We start from the raw sequence: 7,333 nt of genomic DNA, 5'->3' as shown, positions 1-7,333 counted from the left end.
AAGTGTGATTAGAGCCTTATAGTATTTTTACCTCTTTGAGAACCAAAATTATTTTTATAACATTTTAGTATTTTTGGACTTTTGGACTTTGAAGTTAGTTCATATTTCCAGAAGAAGCCACGTAAGAAAATGGACAATACACCCTGATGATTTTTCCTCCTATGGTGTGTGCCATTGCCTACACCACATAGTCTACTGTCCTGAGTTATAGGGGTAGTGTCTTTTTAATTTTTACATTCTATTTCAAAATCTAACAAATGCTTAGTCATAGATGGCATTCAATAAATATTCTTAAGGTGAAATAAATTTAATGGTTAGATGGATCATCAGTATCATATATTAAATAAATAATTCAATAATGAAGTTGTCTCCAAAACGTTAACCAAAAACTCTAAATAAGTGAGGTCACTGTGCTAAGACCTTTGGTGGGTGGTACAGAAGTTAGTGGGAAAAGTGCACATTTTGGAAGCAACAGGCTTGAAATGGGAGCACAGATTTTGAATTCAGATAGGACTGAGTGCAAGCCTCCCTGTTACCATTTAAACTTTGGACAATTTGCATAAAATCACTGAGCCTCTCTTTTTCAAATTGTAAAATGTGAATAACGAGAATATCTATATTGGAGATTGATATCATTCCTTCTCAAAGAAGTTTGTTTCAAATTTAGATAGTTGTGCTCCTAAATTATTTCCATAATTTAATTTCATTATTACATTATCATTTAATTTATCACAGCAGTGCATTCACTTTGTGAAAATATATTCAGCTGTACGATTAAAATTTGCATACTTTTTTGCATGTTATACTCCAAGAATATTGACAAAAATAAAATACATTAAAAAAATAAAGTATACATAAATTTGATAACAAAAGTAGTGGAAGAGGATACCAAATAAAAAATAAAACTCTCCTTTCATTTGCTCAAGCTCAGTTCCAATCCCAGTCCTCAAGGGATTTCAATTTTAAACATTTCTGTCATATTTTTTTCTAGTGGTTCTCTTTCTAAGTGTAAATGATATGCTTATGTCTCTATTTCACGTTTCATCAAGTTAACATATTTATTTTACTTCTTCTCTTGGTTAAATGATATACTTGATTCTTTATTTTCTTTATTCATTGACATTAGACTTTATATCATGACTTGCCCCTATGTGAGATGAAGCATTTGTGTGACACCTCCTTTTCCCCTTCTTCCAACTCCTGTCTCTTGTACTATTACTTTTATATTGTTAAGCTTTAAAATACTCTGTCATACAGCTGTAACCTTCTGTGGTTGTCAACTTATTGAATCAATGTATAGATTAAGCATAGAAGACAGATGTACGTTGGACACTTCTCACTGTACTTTTCATAGTGTAAGAATTTTCATTTTGTAGCATGTCTTTTTCTCCATTAGATAATGAGCTTCCTGAGATCAGAAATCATCTACTTTTATTTTAATTAATATCCTGACTATTTGGCATAGTTACTGGTTTCTACAAAGCACTGAAACAAATCCCAGAGATAAACCCATGCACATATGGTCACCTTATCTTTGATAAAGGAGGCAAGAATATACAATGGAGAAAAGACAACCTCTTCAATACGTGGTGCTGGGAAAACTGGACATCTACATGTAAAAGAATGAAATTAGAACACTACCTAACACCATACACAAAAATAAGCTCAAAATGGATTAAAGACCTAAATGTAAGGCTAGACATGATCAAATTCTTAGAGGAAAACATAGCAGAACAATCTATTACATAAATCACAGCAAGATCCTTTTGACCCACCTCCTAGAGAAATGGAAATAAAAACAAAAATAAACAAATGGGATCTAATGAAACTTAAAAGCTTTTGCACAGCAAAGGAAATCATAAACAGGATGAAATGACAACCTTCAGTGGGATAGGGAGAGTGGGAGGGAGGGAAACGCAAGAGGGAGGAGATATGGGGACATATGTATATGTATAACTGATTCACTTTGTTATGAAGCAGAAACTAACACACCATTGTAAAGCAATTATACTCCAATAAAAATGTTAAAATATAAAATATATACTATAAAAGAAAATAAAAACAAATCGGGGAACTGGTCTTTATAAAATGAGGTTATTCAGTAGCTTATTAAGTCAGAGAAATGTTAACAGGCAATACGGCAGAGCCAAGTGACTGGAATTAGTGTGATGGATGGTTCAAAGTGGAAGTTTGTTGCAAGCTAGAGAGAGGATAGGATCCGCCATTGGATGCCAGGTTAGACCAGACACGACAGCAATGTGGACAGATGCTAGGTCTCCTGATTCAGTTGATCCACTGCTCTCATCCTCCCTGCTCACAGGCAGGAATGACTGGAAGCTTAAGGTGGGCATGAAGTTCAAGCACCTCAGTTATCAGGAGTATAGGGTAAGCCATTGATGAAGTAGTGATTTTTTTCTCTTTGAAATAGAAAAAACATTCTATTTTAGTGCTGATATTTTCCCACAACCTGCATACACAGCAAGGTTTCATTTAAAAATATTACTCTAATATGAAAATTGTTGCCATGCTAAAAGGCTTACTTATGTGAAATTTTAATTTTATTTTAAGAAGTTCTTGCTCTCTTTTTCTGAAACTTCAGTAAATTGCCACATAGATTAAAGTGATAACAGATTTAGAATTATTTTAATTCCATTTTTATTGTCTTTCATTTGGAAATGAGCAAAACTATCTTTCTACTACTCATCATTATATACCTGTTGTCATTATATTATGCATATCACAATATTGTGATTTAAGTTATAATTTTAATTATATTTGTAAAGTATTAGAAATATATTATATAATATGTATATAATATAATATATTATATACTAAAACAGCATTTTCTTAGGTAAAATAAAGTTTAAAAATGTGTATAGGTATGTGTCTATGTGACAATAAATAAATAAAACAAAATTTATTCAATTAATTACCAAGAGAGATTGGAATATATCTTTTTGTGAGTGTCTAGTATACAATAATTTAAGCTTACAAGATTGTATACTTCATTGCAAGTATGAAAACAGGATTTCTTTATATTAGCTCCTGATGCACCCAGACATCAGAGTCCTCTGTTCCTGCCTGATCTTGCTCTACCCAGCTGTAAGAACAAAACCCAAAGGCTCAGAATGTTCATATTTAATTATTTCCTCATATATTCATTTTAAAAATCATTTATTACACACATACTGTATCACCAGATTCAGTTCCTCTTACTCCATTTTTTACCTCTGCTTTCTTCTCCAAATATTGGTGTCCCAAAGCTCGCGGCTCACATCTTTTCAGTTTGGCAAGCCCAGAGAGAAAAAAAATGCATCTCTCTGAAGGATTTCAACATGTCTGGGCATCGTGTCTCACTGCCTGGCTTAGGTCATGGGTCCACCCCTTTGTCTATTGCTGTGTGAGTGGCATAGGATATGGCAAAAAGAGGCACAGAAGAGAATATGCTGTCACCCATTCTATGGTCACAGGTCTTTTTCTGTGTACAGAAGGTAGGCTTGACCTGCCTAAAGCACATGTGCTCAGGGTAAGGGGAAAGTTGTTCCCTAAAGGAAAGTCAAGATGCTGCTACCAGAAGGAAGTGGATGAATCTTGGACCACTACCCAAACTCACATATGTCCACTTCACTGAATACGTAGCCTGAAGTTAGAATTTGGCTTTCAACCCTTTAATAATGCTAACTTTAATAATATAGAATTGATGGTAGTACAGATACCTTGTCTACGAAAGTACACAGTAATAGCATAACAATAATTTCAGATGAAGGTATATATTACTTAAATATTTACATTATTTTAAACATTCTTAAAGCAGATGATAAAAATGATTAGCCAGTCACAAATAAATCTATGCATCAATCTTATTTATTCATCGAACTGGATAAACTCAAACCACCTTTCTAGGCAATCCTTTCTACCTGAAATAAGTTATGATTAATATATGAAACTTTATTCAAATATAAAGCTGATAAAATTGATTAAGCAGTTTCTGTAATTTGGACTATTGGGTAAATGCACAGACTATATCCAAATCCAGACTTTATCACCTATCAGCTGTGTGATCCTGGGCAAGTTACTTGACTTCTCTGTTCTTCACTTCTCTAGATCGTAAAATGAGGCTAATTTATAATTGTACCTGCCTCATACAAATGTTGTGAGAATTATTATAATAATAGGTAACATATGTAAAGTGCTTAGAACGGTGTCTGGGACCCAGCAAGTGCTAGATTAGTATTAGTCCTTCTTATGACTATTGCTTTGATAAAAATAAATGCTAAGCACATTTTCATTCTCAGGCTCTATAATATAAGCTTTCTAAATGTCATGATAAAAATTCTAAGAAATATACATCTTCTTTTCATCAATGTAGAAATTACTTAGCAAACTTAAGCAATTTGCCAGAAGTCAGACATCTTTTAAGTGGCAAAGCCAGAATTTAAAGCCAATATTATCCTATTCCAAACTTTGTCGTCTTACCAATTATAATACTCTGCCTCTGAGATAAATAATATAGTGCGACAATCTCTGTCAAGTACCCTGGAAGACAGCAATATATTCTAGCCATCTTAATATTACGTTCCTCAATCTAATTTTTCACAAAACTATTTTTTTCTTGAAACAATAAATATAATTCCAAATTAAAGGAGTGATATTTGAAAAAGCTCAGATATTTGATGACACAAAATCTAAAAACCCAGTGCATGATAAAGCATCATAACATTGAAAGCACATTGACATGTTACCAGTGTTCACCGCTAGGAAGCTAGTGGGAAAGGAGTAAGGCCCGGAGGTGTGTGACCAGTCCTAGTGCTGGAATGCTGGCACGCAAACCAAAGGCAAGCCTTTCCCTTGGGAGTCAGTAAAAGTTCCCTACAAATTAGCCAGAGTCACAGACATGAGTCAAATTCTTAGGATCCCAGCAAATCACTTTAGAAAAGAAAAACTTTGCCTATTTAATGCAAAAGTATCCTTTGGAATTGTTGTTGGAAACTTTCTCCTTTTGGAGCTTCTAAATTCTTCCATGGCTACTTGAGGTGCTAGCTCACATACAGGAAATGTTTTAAATGCAAGAGTGCTATGAATTTCTATTGCCAGGATATATAAATCTCACATGCACACACACACTCATTCACACACTCAACCGTGGGGTGGAGAGTGGACAGCTTGGCAGATCAGAACATCTTGTATGGGGGTGGCCTCACATTTCAAGTCAAGGCTGCTCAAGTGGTGAAGATGACAAATGGGGACAACAGATTGTGAAATCTAAGCTCAAGAGAGAAGAATTTTTCATAAGGGGAATAAAATCAAGTATGAAGCTTATGGTTTCTGGCTTGGAAAGAACATTAAATATTAAATATTCCAATACTTTCATTTCAAAAATTAGAGTAAAGGATGAAGTTAAATGACCTCTTCAAGGTTACACTGAAGAGAAAGGGCTAAACTTTAGGTCTCTAGCACTGAGAGTCTTCCCTCTACTAATGCATTTGGCTCCCACTAAGTTTAGATATGAAACAAGCACAACTTAGTTGAAAAGTGATGCTTATTTAGCTTAGTAGGTGGGATTAGATGGAAGAAGAATTTTACCATTAAAATTTTTTTTAATAAAAGAGAGAATATTTAAATTCCTACATTCTTATCTGAAAGGATGTAGCATTTTAAAATTATGATGTCTATCATTTTTTAACTTTTGTCTATCCTGATGGCAATCAAGCATGTTGTAGTTATAAAGCAAGCATTCTAAAACCAAGAATCTTTTGTCTAATTTGGAATGGAAATCAGGAAACTTCCACTTGAACAAAAAAGATAATTTCTCCCTTTCAATTGTATAGATGCTACAATGTTAGCATATACTGTTGTATTGGTAGATATTGTAGTGTTTGTTAGTAGATAGAAGGGTGGTCTTAGTAGTTATGGTGCTGTTAGTAATATTATAGTGTTTGTAGATACTGTAGTGTTAGCAGATAGCATAGTGTTAGATACTGTAGTCTTGGTAGGTATTTTAGTGTTAGTAGTTACCGTAGTGTTGGTAGATACAGTATTATTAATAGATACAGTATTGTTAGCAGATACAGTAGTGTTAGTAGATATGGTAGTTTTAGTAGATACTGTAGTGATAGTAGATACAGTAGTTTTATTTTATTTTTCTATTTTTTTGTGTGTGTTATGCGGGCCTCTCACTGTTGTGGCCTCTCCCGTTGCGGAGCACAGGCTCCGGATGCACAAGCTCAGCGGCCACGGCTCACGGGCCCAGCCGCTCAGCGGCATGTGGGATCTTCCCGAACCAGGGCACGAACCCGTGTCCCCTGCATCGGCAGGCGGACTCTCAACCACTGCACCACCAGGGAAGCCCGATACAGTAGTTTTAGTAGATACTGTAGTGATAGTAGTACAGTAGTTTTAGTGGATACTGTCGTGATAGTAGATAATATAGTGAGAGTAGATAGAGTAGTGATAGTAGATAATATAGTGAGAGTAGATAGAGTAGTGATAGTAGATACTGTAGTGATAGTAATACAGTAGTTTTAGTGGATACTGTAGTGACAGTAGATACTGTAGTGAGAGTAGATAGAGTAGTGATAGTAGATACTGTAGTGACAGTAGATAGTGTAATGATAGTAGATACTGTAATGGCATGTGGGATCTTCCCGAACCAGGGCACGAACCCGTGTCCCCTGCATCGGCAGGCGGACTCTCAACCACTGCACCACCAGGGAAGCCCGATACAGTAGTTTTAGTAGATACTGTAGTGATAGTAGTACAGTAGTTTTAGTGGATACTGTCGTGATAGTAGATAATATAGTGAGAGTAGATAGAGTAGTGATAGTAGATAATATATTGATAGTAGATACAGTAGTTTTATTTTATTTTTCTATTTTTTTATTTTTTTGTGTGTGTTATGCGGGCTTCTCACTGTTGTGGCCTCTCCCGTTGCGGAGCACAGGCTCCGGATGCACAGGCTCAGCGGCCATGGCTCACGGGCCCAGCCACTCAGCGGCCTGTGGGATCTTCCCGAACCAGGGCACGAACCCATGTCCCCTGCATCGGCAGGCGGACTCTCAACCACTGCACCACCAGGGAAGCCCGATACAGTAGTTTTAGTAGACACTGTAGTGATAGTAGTACAGTAGTCTGTGGATACTGTAGTGATAGTAGATAATATAGTGAGAGTAGATAGAGTAGTGATAGTAGATACTGTAGTGATAGTAATACAGTAGTTTTAGTGGATACTGTAGTGACAGTAGATACTGTAGTGATAGTAGATACTGTAGTGAGAGTAGATAGAGTAGTGATAGTAGATACTGTAGTGATAGTAGATAATATAGTGAGAGTAGAT

This window comes from Neophocaena asiaeorientalis, unplaced genomic scaffold (assembly GCF_003031525.2).
Source record: "Neophocaena asiaeorientalis asiaeorientalis breed wild unplaced genomic scaffold, Neophocaena_asiaeorientalis_V1.1 scaffold10, whole genome shotgun sequence".
Classification (NCBI taxonomy): Eukaryota; Metazoa; Chordata; class Mammalia; order Artiodactyla; family Phocoenidae; genus Neophocaena; species Neophocaena asiaeorientalis.
This window is presented reverse-complemented; position numbering follows the sequence as displayed.